A 23490-nucleotide genomic window follows, 5' to 3' on the forward strand; every position below is an offset into this window, starting at 1 on the left:
ATGGCGATAAACGGTCAAGCATTTGATCAATGAAAGGCAAGGGAAAATGATCTTTTCTTGTGGATGTGTTCAACTTCCTGTAATCAATGCAAACTCTCCAACCGGTGATAGTTCGTGTTGGAACTAGCTCATTCTTCTCATTCTTTACAACGGTGATTCCGGACTTCTTAGGAACAACTTGCACAACACTCACCCACTTAGAATCTGAAATTGGGTAGATGATTCCCACATCAAGTAGCTTTAAAACTTCAGCCCTAACCACCTCTTTCATGTTGGGATTTAGCCTTCTTTGTGCATCACGAGATGGTTTGCTGTCTTCTTCCATTAAAATTGGTGCATGCACATGCTTGGACTAATTCCTTTGATGTCTGCTATGGTCCATCCAAGGGCTGTTTTATGCTCTTTCGTAACTTCAATTAAGTGTCCTCTTCATGTGAGGTGAGACCTGCAGCAATTATAACAGGAGAGTTTCATTAGCACCCAAATAAGTATGTTTAAGATGATTGGGTAAAGGTTTAAGTTCTAGCTTTGGTGGGGTAATAATGGATGGCTCCAATTTTGTGGAGGATGGTTCAAGAGGCTCCAGTGGTGGCCTAAAGGATGGTGGGTATGGCTGAAACACTTCTAAGGCAGCCATCACTTCTTGGAACTCGATTCATAGAGATCTTCCTCTTCTTGTGTTAGGACCGCTTCTAGAGCATCATTAGACTTTTTCTGCACAATTTTAGAAGAAACCTCATGATCCACAACATCAATTGAAAAACAAGTATCAAGAGTGATAGAAGGTTGAGAGAGAGCATCAAACACTTTAAATTCAACAGTTTCACCCAAAACAGTCATGGAGAGGGTGCCATCTTTCACTTTGATGATTGTGTCTGCAGTGGCCATGAATGGTCGCCCGAGGAGAATGGGATCAACACGGTCTCCATATGGGTTATCCTCCATATCCATAACTACAAAATCAGCCGGAAGAATGAGTGTATTAACTTGAACTAAAATATCTTCTACAATACCTTTAGGATATTTGATAGAATGATCAGCTAGTTCAAGACGAATTGAGGTTTTCTTTATCCCTTCTAAGCCAAGCTCCTGATAAACTGAATATGGCATTACATTGATGCTTGCTCCCAAGTCCAACATGGCTCTTCCAACCGTCTTATCTCCAATGTTAATGGGAATGTCAAAGCTGCCAGGATCTTCTAGTTTTGGTGGAAGCTTCCTTTGCAACACAAAGCACTCACATTCTTGTTGAGCTTTACTTCTTCACTTGGAGCAAAATTGAGCTTGTGAGTCATCAAGTGCTTGATGAACTTTCCATATGTAGGAATCTGTTTAACAACATCAAGCAATGGCAAATTGATATTAACTTTACTCAAAATATCATAAATCTCTTTAAAAGCCTTATCTTGATTCGCTTTCTTCAAACGGCCTGGAAATGAAATCGGTGGAATATATGGAGGAGGTGGGATGTATCTATCTTGATGAAGATGTGATGGCACAAATTTGTCATCTCTTTTATGCAATTGAAATGGATTGGGTTCCGAGAATCAGATTTGGCCTTAGGAGCAGATTGGGACGTTTTGGGTTGTTCTCCTTCCATAGCTGTGGTTTCCTCTTCATCTTCATCCTCTACAACCACAACATCCTTTGATAGATCAGAACCAAGTTTGTTATCAACAATCTTACCTGATCCGAGCACATGAACGGCCTTGGCTTCTTGGTTTTTTGGATTGATCACGGTTTGGCTTGGCCATTTCCTGGTTCTCTTTGAGCTATTTCAGTAGCTATCTGGCCTAATTGGACTTCCAACTTGGAGATGGCAGCTTGTGTAGTTTGCTGGAAATTGGATTGGTTGATTGCCATTTGCTTCACTATATCCTCCAACGATGATGATTGTTGTGGCCTTTGGAGTGAAGGGGGATTCGCTTGATTCTGTGTATTCCTCCATGAAAAGTTTGGATGATTCCTCCAACCTGGATTATAACTTTGAGAATATGGATCATTTATTGGACCTCGGTTGTAGGAATTCACCAACTTAGCTTGCTCTTGCACAAATTCTGGATATACAGCCCCAAGGGGACAAGAAATGGTAGGATGATCATGAGTTTCACAGATGCTACACACTTCCTTTGAAGGGATTCTTGAGTTCAATGCAAGGAGGGCATCTAGCTTTTGTTCCAATTTGGAAATCTGGACACCGGAAGAATCATTAGGACCACCAAGAATACGTTTACCTCTTGTATCGGTATGTTAGGTCTCCATTGCTATCTCCTCAAAGAGTTCATATGTTTCTTCGAGTCTTAGTCTTATAAGAACCACCTGCAAAATTAGTGACAATATTATGGCTAGAGGGGGTTAGTCCTTTATAAAACATACGCATCTGAAGCTTCAATGGAATCCCATGATGAGGACATTGATTGAGCAGCCCATTGAATCTCTCCCATGCTTCACAAAACGACTCTTCATCTTGTTGTGCAAATAGTAAGATCTTGTCCCTAAGCATGTCGGTTTTTTGCGTGGAGAAGTATTTCTCCAAGAACTTCTTTTGAATGGCTCCCCAAGTCGTGAGTGAACCAGGCTTCAAAGAATTCAACCAATATTTTGCCTTATCTTTCAAAGTGTAAGGAAACACTCTCATTCGAAGTTGATCTTCCGTCACACCTGTCAAGGGAAAAGAGCTTACAGCATTAAAAATATCCTTTATATGGGTTAATGGATCTTCATTAGGTAAACCATAAAAGGAAGGCAACATATTAAGATGAGAAGATTTAAGCTCATAGTTTCGAGTGCAGTGGGCAGCAAGATGCTTGAAGGGGATGCTGGAATTGTTGGGATATCAAGGTCTCCCATGAACTCATTGGCAGCCATCTCTTCTTCTTCTTGGTCTGAACTTGACTCCGTATTTGAAGGTGAAGAACCTGGGAGGTCAGTGTGGATAGCAAGACCTTCAAATGTGGCAATGGCTTGCTCTTTCGCTTGCCAACTCTCTTTCTAGACGATTCTGAATTTCTGATCACACGGTTTGGTTGCAAAGATGGTCCTGTATTCAAAGATCTCGAACGTTGGAATGAAGACCTCACTTGCTCAAGTAAGGGATTTCTAGACATAAACTACCTGAAACAGAAAATAACTTGAGTTAATTAGTACTACTAAAAGAATAGGGTAACCTTGGGCACATAACCAGGGAAGAACTATCATTCAATCCCCGGCAACGGCGCCAAAATTTGTTGTTAATATGTTAACTCGCAATTGTACGGGCCAATTAGTAATATAGCAAGACAAGTACAAGGTCGTACCCACGAGGACTGAGAAGTTAAAATTAGTTATGTACTTAGATTACCAAATTCAAGAAAGTAGGAGGTTAAGTCTAAAATAGAATTTAAAGCAAGAGTGATTGTAATTGTTGAACAAATGAGGCAAAACGAAATTTCAAACAAAAGCAAAGTGAGCAAATGTAACAAAGAGTGTTTTTGTGGGCTGGAAAACAGATTGGGAGACTAGGGCATTCGATTCACCACAACAATTCAATTATAGGTTATAAGGAGTCAAGTGACAAGTCTAATTCAGATTCAAAGATTGATTCTAGCTAAAGTATAATTAGGCCATGGTGTCTGGTCCTAACCTTGTGTTCCTAATTCCCTAACTTGATCATTTGTTGTCTAACCTAAATTAAACATTAGGAACTCATTAAGCATAGAAGAACAATTTAAACAACCAAGCATGTATCTAATCCCTGTTGTCGAATGTCCATCCATACTTTTCTTATTCATAGTTCAATTTGAATCAAAGCATGGTGTCTACTCTTGATTCAAACCAAGATAGCTAATATACAAGTTCTAATGGTGATCAATCATCCAAACAAGCATATTAACTGATAAGCATAATGAATAAGAACATGAATCATGAATCAAACTTGAAACTCAAAACTTCAACTTATAAACCCAGAATATTCATGTTAGGTTACATCGAAGTCCTAGTTATGAATTTAGCTACTCATAATGGAAATGAAACTTAAACAGAAATGAGAAAACATAATGAATGTAATAAGAGTGGAAAAACCCATTTCTGAAGTTACTTGTGGTGTCCAAGGCTTCTCCAAGTGCTTCTCCACACCTAATGCTGCTCCAAGACCCTCCTCACATCTAGAGTATGGCAACTAAAGAGGTGATTTGGGATGAGTTTGGGTGAGTGGTGATGGCAGAGAAAGAGGAAATTCGTAGGGAAATGGAAGGAAGGCTTGTTGGAGCTGTTTTGGTGATTTGGGACTGAATGAAGTGTTTGGGGAAGGATGGGAGTGTTAGAGGATGGCTGAAGTGAATTTTAGGCTGAATGGAGTGACATCCCTTCAATGAGTGTGCATCACTCATTTTATAGAGTGCAAATTCGTGCTCCTCCTTTGGCTGGTGAAGCACACCCATTCCTAGCTGTTCCCATTTGTCTGAGCTGCCCATTAGGTTCCCATGCTACTGATTTGATGTGTAGCCCATGCCTCTAGGAATGTTAGCTGCCCATGCCTTCTGAGTTTCCATGTTTGTCTTGTCAGCACATGGCTCAACAGCTAGCAGTTGCATTCCTGAGCATGGTGTGCATTTTGATGGGCTCACGGATTGGGGTTGACTTAATCAATTGATACATTTGAGTTGTCCATCTTGAAGTTCAGACTCTCATCTTTCCAAGCACATATTATATGGGCCAATCAAAGTTGGGAGAAAGACGTTAAGGCCGAAATGAGTTGCCAACCCAGTCTGCTCGTTTTTGCACCATTTTGCATCTTTTCTTATCCAAAGGCACCATTGCTACCTAAGGCTCAATGAACTGAATGATAAACAGAAAAGGGATTAAAAGCACACGTTTGACTCAATAACATAACCAAATCATAAGTTAGAAGGGTACAAAATGATATGCAATTGTGAACTGATCAATCTCATCCTCAAGTGACATCGATTTGGAGTTTATCAGCGGACTCTCTGCATCACAATCTCCTCCTCCTTAGGTAAATTTTTTACCCAACCCTAATATCTGAAATTGAAGGTTTGAATTTTGAATTAGGGTTTCGATTTTAGTGTTTAATTAAGCAATTTTGTTTTGTTAATTGATCTATTTAGGGTTTTGATTATTTGTTGAGGGTATAGGGTTTTAAAATGTTGAAATGAATTGATTAGGGTTTTAAAAACATTGAATTGAATTGATCTATTTTATTGAATTGATCTGTTTTAGGGTTTTAAATTGTTGAATTGAATTGATCTGTTTAGGGTTGATGTGAATTGATTGGATTTGTTTTAGGGTTTTAAAATGTGAATTGAATTAATTGTGTTTTTAAGCTTTAATTTGATTTTGTTAGGCTATTTTTGAGTTGAATTTGATAGGGGTTTGCAATTATTGCAAATTGGAGATGCTGGCAAACCCTAAAAAAAGTGGGACAACATGTTTAAAAACTCACCTGGAGATGAGATGCAAGCTATTTCCTCTCTATCAACAAAGTGGTGCAAATCAACCTTAACTTCAGACAAAATGGGTAGTGGATTGGTCCCTTACACATTTAATCAAAAAAAGAGTGAGTTAAAGATTATGAGGTTCATCATTAAGGATGAGCATCCTTTTATACTCGTTAAGGGCTCAAGGTTTAAGGAAATAATGCATGAGATGCAACCTTGGTTGAAGGTACCAAGTAGGAAGAAGGTTGCTGATGGAGTTCGGGAGTTGTACATGCTTGAAAAGGCAAAGATAATGAGTGTCATTGCTGACCAAAGGGTTAGTATCACAATTGATACTTGGTCATCGATCCAAAACATAAATTACATGGTTGTGACGTGAAGGGAAAATTATGTGTTGGGTATTTCTCAAAACCCATTAGATATAGGAAAATGAATTATCTAGTGTTAACATATCTCATATTAAATTATCATAAGCAAAATAAAAAAAACTAGAAACTCATACAAGTTCTATAAGTCCCAATCTTTTTAGGTTTATAAAAAGGCTTATTTATGTACATGCTCCCTGTGCTTTCAAACTTGTCTCAGATTACCACATGGCCTACACTTTTAAAAACAGTCTCACGTTACCAATTCCGTCAGTATTATAGACGTTGTGTTACATGTTTTGGGCCCCACTTCGTTTCAATCCTTAACATTGGAGAATAAGGGTTTTTTAGCTTCAGAAAAGGGGAAAGGGGGTATTTGGGTGAGAAGGGGAAATTTGGAGAAGAAGGCTAGGGCTTATCCATTCAATCTCTTGCCAGGATTCCCTTGATTCAATTTATTTTTTCTCCTTTCAGTTCTTCCTGAGCGCTTGGTGTTTTTATTGTTTGGGGTTTTCCTTTTCTCAACCTCCTTCATGCCTTGCTTGGTTAGTTCCTCCAACTACACCAATCAATTAAAAAGACTAACATAGAAGAAAACAAAACAATCAACAACCAGCAAAGCTCTTCTTCTTATTACTTTCAGAGTGAAGACTAGAGAGGGGAAAAACAAAGGAAAGAAATAGATAGAGCCAAGCCAACACTAAATGAACAAAAGGAAGGAATTTCAACTACTTCTTATGCAGTGACTTCTCCAAATTAAAAATGTACAAACCAGAAAACTTAGGCTGGGCCTTTCCTTTGTTATTCTAGACTTATTTCCGGTAAGCCTACAAACAAGACATCATTTTGGGTCATCAACTTAGAGAGTTTTACGAGACCTTTGACATAAAACAAAATCAGACTAGCACTCCATTAGCAAACTGAGTCACCAAAAAAAAAAAAAAAAACACAAGAGCTTGATTTTTCTTAACAGTAGAACCCAATGAATGCAAGCTCATGACAACTCTATTTAAAGCTTGCCTCCGTCATGGAGCCATGCATTCATATCTCAATTCAAAGGATAGACATAAAATCAAGCACCAAAGACCAAAAAACATTTGTTCACTCATTCACCTTAGAAGGGTCAGTTCCTTTCTACCCAATATTGCAAATAATGTTGCTATAACACTAATTCCATCATCAAATTGCATTGCAGTTGTTTTTTTCTACTGTCATTTAAGACACGGTCACATCGGTATCTTCCATTAATTTCAACCACTATCATGGCAAGGGATTGAATGGATAAGCCCTTGCCTTCTTCTCCAAATTTCCCTTTCTCACCCAAATACCCTTTTTCCCTTTTTCTGAAGTTGAAAAACCCTTATTCTTTAATGTTAAGGATTGAAACGAAGTGGGGCCCAAAGCACGAACGGAACGTCTATAATCGATGAATGGGTAACGTGAGACTGTTTTTAAAAGTGTGGGGGGTATTTTGAGACGTTTCAAAGCCTAGGTGGTAATTTGAGACAATTTAGAAGAACATGGGGCATATACATAAATAAGCCTTATAAAAAATTGCACCTTTGACTCTTTAATCTACTTTTAAGGAAATAGATAAAAGATGGTTACCCTTGGAGCGAATCTTGAACCCTATTAAGGTGTTCAAGTAATGGACTTGATCTCTTGCTTGTTGATACTCCACTATGGCTCTTCTAATAGGTACAAAGGATGTGCACCTCCCCAAAGCTCTTCACCAAGGATGATTGAGTGCTAGCCTTCACTCTACCAAGTTCCCGGCCAAGGGGGTCTTGAGAAAGGTGTGATATTTCCTCTCTTCCAAATTTCCAACTTGAAACCCCGAAAATAAGATAGTGCTATGGCTTCTACTATATAGACCCATGCTTGTCACACATGTGGACTTAAGTCCACACATGTGCTGCACCTCCCCTTTAGTGGCCTATTTTTGGGCTATCTAGGTCCATTACATTTATCCTTATAATGTGTCACATGTGTCTAAAGTCATATGGTCCATTTCTTCAATTCTTTTAAGTCATGTGGGACCCAATCAAAGTTCTATAACTTTAATTGAATAATTAAACTATTCTAATTAGTTTGATTAGTTTAATGGCTTAAATTTATTAAGTCACTAACTTGTCTAGCAAGTATTGGTCCTAGTCAACCTTTGTTGACCATGTCAAGTGTCGGGTTAACAGTTGACTTTTGACTTTGACTTTGACTAAGCCACAAAATCTTATTCTTTTCTTCTAATTCTCAATCCACTCTTTTTCGGTGTGTGATCTTATATGTTCTAATTAGTGAGGCCGTGGGTAAGTATGACTTCTTCTAAATCGAATATGAATTCTATCCCTCTATACAATTCTCCCTATTAGCGAATGCTAATTATAATTAGTCCTTACATGGCTTCCGTAAGTTATGGTTGATACCTAGCAATATGTCATGGTTACCCAAGCTAAATAAAATTCATTTAGAGAACCTAGTCAATTTGTGATTGTAATGCAATTCGGTCATTCTCTAACACAATACTCTATATCGTATTGTTGGGATACGGTTAACTCCTGTCAAATTGCTAATACGATATATCTAGGTTATATGATTCACTTGGATGTGATTGCAAACATTATTGTTTCAATTCTCATCCTATACTTTGGCCAAAGATTCAAGGAATCATATCTCTAGAGCATTCTCTCTTCTTACTAAGAGTAAAGATTCCTTGTTGTAAATTCACATGCCTATATGGACACAATGGATATCCCAAGGAGCATCTTTAACTCACATCTTTTGATGTAACTGTATAGTATTCTCAAAGACAAACAACTCATACACAAGACAACTGTGATGTCTCAAGTCTGAGGACTAATTTGCATTATCGTAACTTATAATTACTTGTTTGACACTTGTGAGTAAAACTTCCATACAATAATTCTTAGTTTGATCATGTTCAATGAACTCCGTCTCTATTGAGCACCTACACACTTGTCTCAGTGTCTCTATACGAATGACTTAAGACTAGTTATCCTTCCAATTGAGCAGACGTAGTGTGTACTAGTCTTTGCGGATCACCATTGTCCAATTAGTGATCCTTTGACTATAAATATTTTAGGATACGATATACATATGATAGAAAGTCTCGTGAATCTAACTTCTTTGGATTGCTTTCCATTTATATCATTATCCATAGACTTGTTACTTTGTAGTTTGTATATATTCATTTGCTAAAGTAACATTCATGCCTTAAATTATAGTTATTCAATAGGCTTATTTAGTCAAATCCCCTCTGTGGTTTACAAATTGTCTCAGATTGCCCCCTGACTTTTATAATGGCTCAAATTACTCCCTAAACTTCCATTCCGTTACTAAGGTTGCCCCATGCTGTTAATTTTTAATGAAAAATCGTTAACTCAGATGATATGGCAAGGGTAGTCGAGTAATTTCATACAAGTGAAAAAAATTGATTAGAAAGTGCCATCCAACGTGGCTATTGGTGAGACCTATGAGAGATTATGTAATGTCTATGAGAGATTATGTAATGTTAGGCTAGGGGTCTGAAAATTTCATTCCATTCAAGCATGCCAATTTTCGCCCAATTGTTTCCAAAATCACAACCCGAGTTTCCCCCTGCAACAAAGCAACTGGAGATGCCTAGCATTGGTGTCCTCGTTGCTCGAAATTGGAGTTCTTTTTGCTGGCAATTGGGGTTCTGCTTTTTGGTGAATCTGTCTTTTGCTTCAATTGAAAAGGTTGAAGATATGGAAGTGGGAGAAGGATGGCAGGCAAGGCAGGCTTCACGATGTTACTGTAGAAAGGTGGCAAGAATTATAACTTCTTAGACCAATTCAAACCTCAGCCATACCCAACATGTGAAATTGAAATCACTCAAAGGATTGAAGAAAACCCATGAAGCAAAACCCAAAAGAGAGAGAGAATTACAATTCAATGAACTCTAATAAAAGGGTACCTTCATATAGACAAGTTCTAAGCATCTTCTTCAAGATCATAAGGCAAGTGGGATCATCGTCAACCACCAGGACTCTTAAACCCACAGGAAACTGGTCGAGACCACATCAGCTGATTTCCAAGCACCACTTGAACTAGTCGTTGACATTGATCCCCGTTACTCAGATTCATGGCTTAAAAAATCCAAATCCTGCAGCCGAAAGAACAGGGGAGATATAGCTAAAAGAACAACCAGACACCCGAATTACATGCTTAAGCTTCGGTTTTTATTCACACCTAATTCAAAATTCAAAGAACCAATTGAAGCTAAAACAACGAAAAGGAAAGAGATTTTGATTTTTATAGTGATAAAGTTTTTATTGTGTACGATTATATATTTATTCTTCAAATTGAAGTTGAAAGAGCTAATCAATTTTTGTCACTTGTATGAAATTACTCGACTACTCCTGCCACATCAGCTGAGTTAATGATTTTTCATTGAAAATTAACGGCATGGGCCAACTTTAGTTATGGAATGGAAGTTTCGGGAGTAATTTGAGCTATTATATAAAAGTTGGGGGGCAATCTGAGACAATTTGTAAATAACAAGGGGTATTTGAACAAATAAGCCTATTCAATATTATATCCTTAGAATTTCCAATTTTATATTGGCTTCTAGAGCATATATCTAACATGACGGTCTATTTCATGGATAGTGACTAGAACTTGCACAAAAGAATAATTAGCTTCACAAAGATCACTAGTCATGAAGGCATTGACATAAGGAAAACCCTAGATGCATGTTTGACTAATTGAGGTATAAACAAGGTGTTCACAATTACCATTGATAATGCTTCCGCCAATGATGAGGCGGTTGAGTACATGGCCCAAAGCCTAAAGGCAATGAATACTTTAATGTTCGATGAGAATTACTTGCATTGGAGGTGTGCTTGTCACATTCTTAACTTAATTGTTAAGGATGGGTTGAAGGAGCTTTATACCTCAATTGAGGGTATAAGAAATTGTGTGAAGTTTATTCACTCTTCTCCGGCGAGGTTGGACAAGTTTAGAGAGTTTGTCATTGCATCTTGGGGCGAATGCTAGAAAGCAAGATGTGATTGCTAATGAAGTTGTAAAGTGTTTGACTGATTTGTATAATGAGTATAAAGTGGTTGGGGTGGTGTTGTGAGCCAAATTTATGTGGATGAGATTGCACAAATTTGTGAGGATGTTGATGTCACATTTCAACTACTGCAACAACTTGTGCAAAGAAGGTAGGATGAGCAATCCATTGGGATATCCAATGAAGTGGATAAGTACTTGGTAGATCCTTTGAGAGCCCTTGGAGCAAACAATTCAATCTGTTGAATTGGTGGAAAGGAAACCAAACAAGATATCTTATTCTTTCACAAGTTGCCAATGATATCTTTGCAATTCCTAGTTTTACGATTACTTGTAGAAATGCTTTTAGCCTAGGCAAGAGGATTGTGGATCCTTTTAGAAGCTCATTGCATCCTAAAATGATAAAGGCATTAGTGTGTTCTTCTGATTGTCTTAAGGCGGACGAATTTTCCTTTTCAAGGAACCCACATATGATGAGATTGAATTCTACAAGAAAATGGAAGAGGTTACAACTTGTAAGTAATTAGTTTATTATTTTCATGTTCTTTATGCTTCTTACAATATTTTTTCATATGCTCATTTCATTTTAATTTTCTTAGTTCATATTTACTAAACTTGTGTAGTTTTATTTGTAGAGGGCCCTACATCACAACCGAGTCCTTCAAATCCACTCTCCACCCACACTTGAGTTCTTTGTTTTTTGTAACTTTAATTAAACTTGCATTGCATTTTTCTTTTGGGTTGTAACTAACTTTTAACTTTATTTTCTTGGGTTTAAATTTGCTTATTTGGGTTGTGAGTTTATTTGCTTAAATTTGTAAAGTTCAAAATGCTTGGACTTAAAATGCTTCAAAATAAGCTTCAAAACTAGGCCTAGAAAAGTACGGAAAATATTAGATTTTTTGACCCAAAAAGACTCAAAATGTTGAATTTTGGCCCAAAACGGCCCAATCGGTGGATACCCTTTTTTTTTTTGTGTGCAACATTGACTGATTTGCGGTTTCACTGATTCATGATTAACTATAAATAGGTGGCCGATTTACAATATCAAAAATTGCAATACCACAAATAGTCAGGTGGTTTGCTATTTCACTAAAAATTTGCGGTTACCGAACCACATCTACCCTTAAACCCACCACACCACCTTTGCAATGACCGTCTCTTATTTCTTTTCAGAAACAAGGACGGATGGTCGTCTTACTTGGCCACTGCAAGTAAGGCCAAAAAGCAAACATAAGTACATAACCCAACCAAGTTCATCCTTGAGGAAGGGTTGACTTGGTTTGACTTGTTCTGATTGGTTATGCGAATTTCATGCATCAACATTTGGTACCGTATGTGGGAACGATTCATAACTAGCTCGCTTACATCCTACACTTGGGTGAGCATATCCTTTGGTCAATTCCATTTCCTTCCATTGTTGAAGAACATCAAGAACCCAAGGTCAATGCTCCCGTGGAGTAGACGTCCCCTTTTGGCCGGCGTAACAAGAATATTAGAGATAGACGAGCCTTCCCGAAATTGTAGTCATGCATAACCAAATGTCCAAACTCATTAGCACTATAGGAGGCTTTAAGAGATCAATGAGAAGTTAATGACTTGGTTTCCAAAACATCTATAGGGCCCCTTCCAAGAGCGAGCAAGCTGAGATGCCTTAAAACATAGATGAACGAGCCGTTACCTTCTAAACATCCTAGAGTAGTTATTCAATAATGGGCACATTCGAGAAGGTGCAATACTAAGACTACTGTGAATTCATTGATTTGAAAAAGCATCAGTTTGATGGGATAGGCCCAAATTTGAGTAGGGGGATGCTGAGGGTGATTCCTGTAGTGTGCATGATAATATAATTGCAAAAAGCCACTTTAGGCAAAACTTCCCAGCCCCGCTTCGGAACATCAACTAGACCCTTCACAATATCAATAATTGCCTTCTATAGGCACTATAGGCAACTATAAAGTTAGCCGCATCATGATCGATACTGATAGCTCCATCAATATTTGGTTTAACTACGTGTACGAGAAATGTATGACCTTTGCAAAGTAATGAAATCACCGGCGACCACACTAGATAGGTTCTCATGGCTGTCAACCCCCATGGGCCAAGTTGAACTCCCATTTACTCTAGGTAAATACCCAGCATGCACAACAATCCAGATTGAGTTCACGGTCATGCATTGCCTGACTACATACAATGTCATCTTAGGGTGAGTAGCTACAACGTCATATTTTGGAACGAAGCCTATTGATGAAAATACCGACCCCAAATGGCATAATCACAATCAAGGGTAACCAAAAACCCTCAAGGTAATGTTATGTCATGTTATGTCGTACAACTGACAAAACCATAAAGAGATCTACACGATCTCTAAATTTGGGGACACCCTACCCAGAATATATGATCCTCGAATTAACCATGCTCATGTTCGGTCATGAACGAGCAAATACCTCAAAAATATTGTTATATGCGAAGAACACCCAAACAAGATGGTGCATATTAGAGTTGGATTGGCACCAAAGGTGAGCATGATTGCCTTTCTTAAAGCAAACGTCAATTCTTTGCATGGTCTAATACACATTTCTAAAATAAAAATAAGCGGAAGAAAAAGTAAACTATAGAAACTCATACAAATCATATAACTTCCAAATCTTTTTAAGTTTATGAAAAGGTTGCACCCTTGACTCTCTAAACTACTTTTAAAGAGAGAGTTAAAGGGATTAGTTACCTTGGAGAGAATCTTAAATCCTAACAAGGTATTCAAGTAGTGTGCTTGGTCTCTCTCTTATTGATTCTCCACTATGGTTTCTTCAATATGTACAACAATGCGCACCTCCCCAAAGCTCTTCACCAAGGATGGAAGGAGCTAAGGGAATGAGAACTTGGGAGAGGAAACAGTACTAGTTTGCTCGCTCGCTCTCTCTCTCTCTCTCTCCAAAGTGGCCGGTTGTAACACCCTGACCTAGTTAATTATTTATGTTTCGAAAAGTTGCATTTAACCCTTCGAATTAAGAGAATTTTGGTCACTTTGGTTCAAAAGTTAATTTGAGAATTTGGGTTGCACTATTGTGTAGAGGTTGCTCTCACGAGTTTATGGACATGAAGAGGGCCCAAATTCGAGTTAAGTTGAGAAAGTTATCGTCTAAAAACATTTTGGGTAAAATGGAAATTTTGGAAGTTGGTTTAAAGCCCCAAAACCCTAGCTGGAAAGTCAGATTCCTTTTCCTTTTCTCTCTCTCACGTGAATAGTGATGACGTCACTCTTCGGCAAGTTTTGACCACTTTCCGGCCACCAAACGGCCGAGGTCTCTTCATGAAAGTTGTTCTACTTCCTCTCCTCTAAGTTTTTTAGTGAGAAAACTGGCGATTTGAGGTTCTTAACAGTTGAATTGGACTTCGACCCAAGATATAAATTACTCCCCTTATCCTTCTGGTTCTTTTGGTATATGTATCAATTAGTGATTCGGAGTTTTCCTATGGCCGGAAAATCACTCAAGACACCTAGCATCGGCAACGGTGCATGGCGACGCTTGCGCCGGGTGTCGGTGACTAGTTTTGGACCTAGTTAATTCTCTTGTCTTCCCGAGCAGCCAGGTATGTTTTATATGTATTTCAGATTGTGTGGAAGATCATGGACACTAGAAATCTAACAATTTAGCAACATGTCACGGTTACCCATGCTAAATATTTTGTGGTTGGAGAACCCATTCAATTGGAATTACAATGCAATTTGATCATTCTTTTTCATCAATGTCCTTGATCTCGTTAATAGGATATGGAATTCACGTCATATCCCTAACGTGATCGTTCTCGGTTATTTGATTGAATTTGAGCACAATTAGAAATTCTTCTATCTATTGAGTTCTAACTTCAATAGAAGATTCTTAGAATCATATCTTAGAATTTCTTTTCCTTCATTGGAAGTCGAGCTCCCTTGTTGTACACTCACATGCCTCTATAAACTTATCGAAGACCCTGACGATAACTTAAGTCAAACCTAGGGGCTAACCCCAACAATATAATACAGTGAAAGATTTACTATCTCCCTATCTTGGGGCCTATCAACATGATTCTCCACCTCTCCATCATACATTTATTTCCCAAAACTTGCAGTATAACCATGAATACCATATGAACTTCAAACCACACAAGAACTATCCTAATAATATTGGCACATGCTTTAATATATTTTTGTGAAGCATTACCGTAGATTTAGTAAACTTGTTGAAACGTCACCCCGACCTATTGGTGAAAGCTTATTTTAGAAGTTCAATAAATATCTAATGGCCTTTAATTGAAACATTGACTAAGCCTTAATAGAACCCTGTAACCCATATACTTAGGCAAAGATTATTCTATACTTGGTGAAACTATTTTGGATTGAGTTAGAGTTATTCTAGGGGATGAGGCTCTAGTGAAACATTCTAAAACCTCAATGAAAACTGGTGTAAGTCTTGCCTACATACATAGTGAAACAATTCGATGCAATACTCAAATCCAGAAATAGAGGATTAACTTGTAAGTGATTTTGAGCCTCGTATTTCAAGAAATATGACAATGCCTCCGATTTTGAGTTCTATCACGCAGCTCTCACTCTCTCTCCGCTTTGTCTCTTTGTCGCTCAGCTCTCACTCTCTATTCATTCTTTCTCTGTCGTGCACTGCTCTCGGTCTCTCTCTCTCTCTCTCTAACGCAATGCTCTTCCTCTCCCAGTGGTGTCTGTTCATCGAAGCTCAACTCCATCATTCACCTCCAATAGGTACTATTCATCATCATTTTCTTAGGGTTTAGGGGTTTCTCTGAAGTTGGTTTAGGGTTTATAGGTTTATATGAAATTGGTTTAGGGGTTTTTTCGAAATTGGTTTAGGGTTTAGGGGTTTCTTTGAAATCGGTTTAAACTTTAAGGGTTTCTCTGAAATTGGTTTAGGGTTTAGGGTTTGTCTGAAATTGTCTAATTCTGATGATTCCTTATTTGAAAAAGTGAATGGGTTCATTCTTTATGGATTAATTCTTGCATTTGATTTGGGATTCACTTGATTACTGCTGTTGTTTTGCTATTGTTATTGATGTTGTATTGTTGTTGTATTGCCATTGCAGTGGTGTTGTATTGCCATTGTAGTGGTGTTGTATTGCTAGTTTATTATGGTTTTATTCATGTTCCATTGTGGTTTTAATGGTTTTGGGGATTTATACAATTGGATTATGTGTTTCTTTGTTACTTTATTTCATCCAAATAAGGGAAATTGTTGGTGTTCATTTATAGTCTCTACATTAGCCACATGAATCTTTATAGTTTGTTTTGCAGTTGTAGTAGCTTTTTGATGTTTGTAGTTTGTACATAAATAACCATTTATTATGCTATACAAGCAGAGTCCATAATTTTTCTTTTGATGTTCCATCTGTATTGTATTTCATTTGTTCTCTATTTATGACATAAATGTATATTAGTATGGTGATGAGTAGATTTTAGGAAGCATTGATGCAGTTGGGCTAGTTCTTTTAGCTTTTTCTCTCAAACCGTGTATGAAGTTGATCCTTGGGGCATGAAATCACTTTGATAGAGGGCGGTGTTTGGTTTATGGATGGAATGTAGGAGACGACTATATAACATAAGGAAATGGGAAAATATAATGGCAAGCCTTGTGGAGGGAAAATATAAGCCTTGAAGGTACAGGGATTCATATTTTTTCTGTCATGGGACACATTGGTGAACATACATGTATTGCATATCAGGTTCTATTGCCCCTATTGTACTTTTATCACTGATATATTTCATGCCCATGCCTTGATATGCATCTGTATTGTGTGTTTATTGCTTTGTTGTTGTGTATATTTCAACGGCTTGAAATTATTTGTATAATGTTGGTGTACAGGAAAATATGGTTTCTAAAGGAAAGCTGATGATTGATGAGGATCAAAAGTTTCAGGGAAAGGTGGTGTCCCTTTCCCATACAAAGACCGCCATTAGTACAATTAAGGAGAAATTGAGTCCGCAACAGTTACAAAGGTTCCAAGACAGTTGTTTTGGTCATCTATTACTGATTAAGGACCTTAAGTGGACTGGACAAATTGTCCACGAGTTGTTGTTGAGGAAGGCTAATCCGAAGACAGTTTCCCAGGTGAATGAGATAAAATTCATTGTTGGTAATAAGATGATATAATTCACGGCGCAATAGTTTTGCGTCATCTCGGGGCTAAGGTTCGGAAACCTTCATTAATCCCGATTGTGACTAATGAAAACAGCTCATTGAAAAAGAAATACTTCTGCAATAATAAAACTGTGACCCTTTCCGAACTAGAAAAAGCCTTCATCGACTGTGCTGATGAGGAGGATGTCGTGAAGCTTGGATTTCTATAATTTGTTGTTTTTGTGCTGTTGGGTAGTGAAAAACATGTCAACATTGACATGCGATATTTGAAATTGTCAGAAGACCTTGAAGAGTTTCAAAAGTGTCCATGGGGCATTGTTTCATATGCGAAGACAAATGCCTCATTTTTTAGGGCACTTTGTGCAGATTACCATCGAGTAAAAGTGCCCCAAAAAACTACAAAAAAAAAAAAAAAAAAAAGATGAAAAGAAATCAAAGACAATAGCAAGTGGTAGACCAATAGAGTACCACATAAAAGGTTTTGGCTTTGCACATCAGTTGAGCAAATATCCATAAATGTATAAGTTCAATTTAATTTGTTTATAGTGATTGATGTTTTATTGTTCAAAATAGACTTGGGCTTTTGAGGTGTTTCCAGCGTTGGCTGCACTGTATTTTGTTGTGCACGAAGAGAATGACCACATCCCCCGTATACTACAATGGAGGAACAATACTTCGACTCATTTTCACGAGCTAATGAGCCAAGTATTCGAAAACTGTGAGGTTAGTTATGTTTGTAATGATTATGTTGGAGGTTGATGTGCAACTTCTCCGCCCAACTCTAATTGACAAGCAATAGGCCTATTGGAGTTGGGGTGACAATGATGAAAACACTGAAGAAATTATTGAATTTTTTGCCGATGAGGCCCAAGAAAATACCAGCACTTTCGTTGAAGTAAAAGATGACGAAGTTGAGGAAACAGCTACCCTTCCCTCGTCTTCTAAGGTGAGCATGACCTTTTTGCAATATACAGGTCATAATAAACTTAATGACGCTACTATATAATCATTATATGATCAATGTATAGCAACACGATAGCAATACAGTAGCAATATTTGAGTTATATTTTCAGTATTATAACAGTTGCATTATAAATGTATGCAGGGTAAACTCTTGTCGACTAAGTTACGCACTTTGAAGCGTAAGTTTCAAACCACAAAGGATGAATTGGCAAAGGTAGCCAATTCAAATTGAGTGTTTAGAAAGAGAGTGCGTAACTTAGAAGAGATGGCACAGAAGGAGCCTTTGAAACATGAGAAGGAGTGTCAAAAAAATAAAAAGTTTGTGGAGGATTTCTGCAAGACCCTCACTTCAATGGAACACTATTTTAAGCTAGAGATAGAGAAGTTGAAAAAACGAAATGGTGGGTTGAATGAACATGATGAAGGACATGAAGAAGTGGGTAGTCCTCATATCAATGAAGGAGACGACAATGACATGTCACCTTTACATGAATATATTACTCCGATTACAGAACCGACCGAAATGGAAGCACAAGTCTCTGGTGATGGAGCCAAAGCCTACGCAGCCATGCAAGTCCAAGAGGCAGAAATTGGCACTTCAGGTTCCTAACAAATAAGTGCAGCAAGAAGCTGAGAAGCTTCTTACTCGAAGATGTGGACGGGTGCGGGGTAATCTGCAAAAAACTGTTATCTTTGTTATAGGATTGGAAAAATAGCGACATTAAGGCATTGAGAGGTCAGATGAATCCTCCAATCATAACCAATGTTACTGTGGCTGGTGATGAAGCGATTAAGAAAGGTAGTGCCACTGTTGAAAAACAAGATATGGAAGGTAAATGGGGCAGAACGAAGTGGCCAACTACTACATTGTTGAGTTCATTTACCGATCCCTTGAGGAAAAAGAGGACGATTACTATTTCGGATGATGACACAACCCTGCCATGTTTTGATCCAACAAACCCGTGCCCATTGACAATGTCAAGGCAGTAATAGAGTTTTTCGTTGCTTGGAAAAACCGATTTAAGGTTAGGATTTTTAACCTTGGAAATCCAATATTCATGTTGTTGTAGTATGCAGTGATTTACCAATAAGAATATATAGCTACCTTTAATAGACATGTCTGTGTTTGTACTATCTTTGCCATATTATACAATGTTCCAATTATTGAATGATTACAAAATCGACCGTAGGAAGTTTACCGATTGTAGTGCGGAGGTGCAGCTCAAAGCATGTTCGTTGGCCAATAATTTTTTTACAAACTTATAGATGATACAGAATGGATTAGCTCCAGGGTAAGAATTTGAACCCTATTTCATTAGGATAATTCAATTCTTTTCTCACCTTCACTATGTGTACATTTGTATTAAATTGTGGTGGTATTATTTACTTGAACTTTCAGCACCTTGACATGACAATGTTTCTAATACGGAAAGACAACTTTCTCATCATTTGGTGTTTGGAATGGACTGGACAACTGCAGATTATTGTTTGCAGGTAAAAATGTGAACATGTTAATGTTTGTGCCTGATAAATCACGGTCGTCAGAAGGGACCTCTTCTCGGCCGTGGCACTGTTCGTGGACTAAAACGCCACGTTTACGACATTTAGACTTTTGAAAGCGAAGAAAATGCGGCGGATCTTCTCGGCCTCACAACCGGGCATTATGGGCGAGGCCGAGGTCCATGAAAGACCGGCCGAAGATCGTGGTCAAATCGCCACGTGGCCTCGGGGTCCCACGCCCCATTTAATGAAGTAGTGCCTCGACCGCCATAGCAAAACCACTGGGTGCAAGAAGCATTTAATGCACGGCGCGAAGGAAGTGATTGAAGTCGGGATTTGGTAACAGGAATCAGAGTGGTTAGGCGCAAACATTCTCACAAAGCATTCTCACAGCTTGAGGTCAGGTCACCAACCACTGGACCAGAGCATTAAATGCGTTCCCATGACCAAGGGGGCAGAGTCCACGATCAGGGCGGTGGCCGAGATTTGCCGAGATTTATGGGGGTCACACCACCATGCTTCTCAACCCAGACCACCATGCTTCACGGTCCCAAATGCTGATTTGACTACCCACTTGCCCCGATCAGACTCCACCATACAGATATTTTTAAGCCATCAGGCAGATCTTTTTCCAGCCTCGATTGGCCCTCCAAGACTCCTCCCATAAATACTAAGCTCAAGACCACATTCAAGGGGTTCAAACACTAAACCAAAAGCCTCCCACGGAGCAACTTATATTTTCTGCAATGCATTTTCAATACCTTTTCATGCTTTTCTAGGAGTAGTGATAGATTGTAAGGAAAATCCATTCATCAATATATCATATGACCCTTGATTTCTCAAGGTGCCGGAGCATCATCCTTGTTACCACCTCATTCACCCCATATATCATACGATCGTCGCTCTCCGAGCAACGCCCACCGCCCAAAATCCACCAACACCACCGCTAAACGGCCTTGTAGCTCGGGCCGTGAACCTGACGGCCGAGATAAGTTCCTCTCTTGGCCACAATCGTTTGACTAGAAGTCTAACTCCAAACAGGCGCATCATTTGAACATCTTCTACCCAAACCCCATCACTATCTCAGCGCACGATGAGCCGTCTGGCACGCCTGCGCACAACCGCCTGCATCCAAAAGAAGGGCGTCACGCGTTGGCGCACATCCCCTTGGCGGAGCCCTAGGCGCGAGATTTGCCACGGACCAACACTTTGGCACGCCCGTAGGATCCTTGTCAAAAGACCTCATGGTGGATCTAATGGGCGGCGGGCCTTGGATAGAGACATCCTTTATGGCGCGATGGGCAAATTCTCTATAGAACTGCGGGCGCTTTTCCGGGAGGGGATGCGTAACGCCTACCCACACCTCGAGGCTATGGTCCGCACTCTCGGCCAAAAGTCGGGGCAATCCCACCGGCGTGGGTAAATCCTAGACCCACCGCCCGTAAAAACGGGCACGGCCCACTTCATGCTTTGGCGTATCATTAGGCGAACAGCCCCAAGTATCCGCGGCCCGAAATTCGGCTCAAGATCGCGCCTCGGCCGTCCACGCCCATCTTGGCCCAACACGACCGCAACCGCCACAGCGACACGGTCGAGCGATGCAACCGTTTCACTATCACAAGCGTCGTTGTTCCCATCGGGATCTCACCCTCGATGCTTGGCAGCGCCCAACAACGACACATGCGCATCCCGGCCAAACCTATGGCGCTTACCTAAAGCTGCCCGGCTCGGTGCCGCAACGGTGAACCCCTTGTTCAAATGACCCAGAGATTGAGCCACGAGAATAATGTACGGGTCCTGCGGCCACTTCAATCAGGTTGAGTTACCCCTCGGGACCCTCGAACCAAAGAGGTCCGCGCACGATCGAGGATGGCTTAACCTGAGGTGGTCGAAGACGCCAAGCTATATCGAGCCGTACCGCTCGGAGATCAAGACTTGGCGCGAATTGTTCCCCAAGGCGTTTTGGGCACGTCGCGCATCAAAAGATTCGCCATGGGCACATTTCCATATGTCTTTGCCTGGCCGTGACATTAATAAGTGATGAGGCTAAGGGTTCGACCTCTTGGGTTTTTAAGCGGCTTGGCGGCGAAGAACTCAGGTGGCCGTGCCCGGATTGAAAATTTGGGGCAACTAGGGCTCGGCGCTTACACTTGGCGCAAGTTCAAAAGAAATGGCACCGAGGGCCTACGACCAAAAAGTAAAAAGAAAAAAAGAGGCGAAGTAGCCAAGCAAACTAAACAAACGGCGCGGCCAAAATGAAAACAGCGTACACTCATTCGTAGAAAAAGGGCCTGTGTCTTATAATTAGAGGAGAAATATTGTTTCTACAAAGAAGAAAAGGGAACGGCCAGTCACGGTTGATCAAACAAAATATATATATATATATAGTCTGTAGGAAAAGAATACATCTAACTATTACGAAAATCATACACCACCCCCAAGCGCCTTGAACATCCCGGATCAGGCGGTTATCCTTCTCGGCGATGTTCCCACCATCTATGTCCACCGCCACCTCGCCCGAATCGCTTCCTCTCGGCTAGGGCCTTCTTTTCTCGATCGTTGCTTTGAGAATATGTCTAGGCGAAGACTTGATTCGATTCCTGCGACCGCACCATCTCTGGCCGAAGGTGAGGGCTCGACGGCTGGAGCTCGGCAATCTGAGCCTCGACTGTGCAAGTTCTTCATTCTCTCGTTGGACAACGAGGTCGTTCTCCTTTAAACGAGCCATGGTAGGTTGGACTTGTTCTTTGTTCGCTGACAGCTCCTGCTCGAGCGAGCACCCCTCGGCCATCCTCGGGTTGGCCTCAATGTATCGACCAATCATCTCCTCGCCCTCGGCCAAGCGTACCTGGAGCTCATCCACCGAGCCGAATCCAACAGCCTATCGCCATGGCCATATCCAGGCAAGACCTGAACTCCATGAATGCCTCCGCCGTGGTCATTTGGTGAACCCCAAAGAAGAGGAACTCCCGGAGCTTTCCAGCAACGACCGAATCCTCGTCCAAAGGACCCGAGGTCGAGTTGGCTCCCTCGTCATGGAGGCTGGCGTATAACTCCTCGAGATCATTGCAGGAGATGGTCTCCTAAAGATAGGGAAGAAGGGGGTCAGAAAGAAAGCAACCAGTTGGGACATAAGGAATGACAAGAAGGAAAATCTAGTCCTCACTTGGCGGCCGGCGGCGCACCAAGGGCTGCTATAGCAAGCTTCGGTCATAACCGCCGAAGAGACGGTGAGCTCGGTGCATCGATAGCTGCGGCCTCAACCACTGCAGGCGCGGGGCATGCTCATAATGGTGTGGATAACGACGACCGGGAGGTGAAAGCAAAATTTCGGTCAAAAGCGGGCCACAATTTCAAAATAAGATAAAATGAAACATAGTAAAAGCAAAGCGCTACCGAGCGAAACACGATGCCGCTTGGGCGATGAGGCGCGAAGGCGAGCAGGGCGGCCAAGGAACTTCCGCCGGGGTGGTCTGCGTCGTTTCTCTGACAAAGAAGTTCATCATCGGCATGTCCGCAGCAGGCTCCTCGATGGTGGCACTTCTTGGCACCCAGCGTTTGGTAGCCTCGCGGTGGCCACCTCCTCACCACCCTCACCACCTCCTCGAGGTCGGCCGCCTCCTCGGCGCCCGCGCCTCGGCGGCACCTCTTCCTCTACCTCTTCCTCGCCACGAGAAAAGACCAGGATCAACAAAATAAATGAGGGGAAGGCGTGGCACAGGGACAGGAAAAGGAGAAGAAAGTTCAAGGAGAAGTACTTACGGTCACGGGAGGGGCTTCACTCACGACCACCAAAGGGACTTCCTCCTTGCCCTCGCCCTCCGAAAGGTCAAGCAGACCCTTTTTCTCGGCCGCTCCAACGCCTCCGTCTCAACCACAGCAGTCTCGGCCGGCGCGGCCTCAACCACTGCGACCTCGGTGCTTGAGGCCTCCCGACCCTCTTGCGACCCGGGGCTACATGAGCAGAGAAAGAAGCAAAAAGTTAGGTAAATAAATAAACAAGGACAAAGGCGACTTAGAAAGACC

At 40.5% G+C, this 23490-nt stretch overlaps 1 non-coding gene and 1 pseudogene across 1 annotated transcript; one reads left to right on the forward strand and one right to left on the reverse strand.

Annotated features, from left to right (window-relative positions):
• Positions 1–636: 636 nt before the first annotated feature.
• On the reverse strand, positions 637–2054 carry LOC148916849 (uncharacterized; annotated as a pseudogene).
• A 342-nt stretch (positions 2055–2396) lies between these two features.
• LOC148916850 (small nucleolar RNA R71) lies at positions 2397–2503 on the forward strand. Its single transcript, XR_016127616.1, has one exon. It is a non-coding gene; the product is annotated as a small nucleolar RNA R71 (small nucleolar RNA).
• The last annotated feature ends 20987 nt before the right edge of the window (positions 2504–23490 follow it).

The sequence above is a fragment of the Prunus mume genome, linkage group LG5 (assembly GCF_029339155.1).
Source record: "Prunus mume cultivar Tortuosa linkage group LG5, ASM2933915v1, whole genome shotgun sequence".
Classification (NCBI taxonomy): Eukaryota; Viridiplantae; Streptophyta; class Magnoliopsida; order Rosales; family Rosaceae; genus Prunus; species Prunus mume.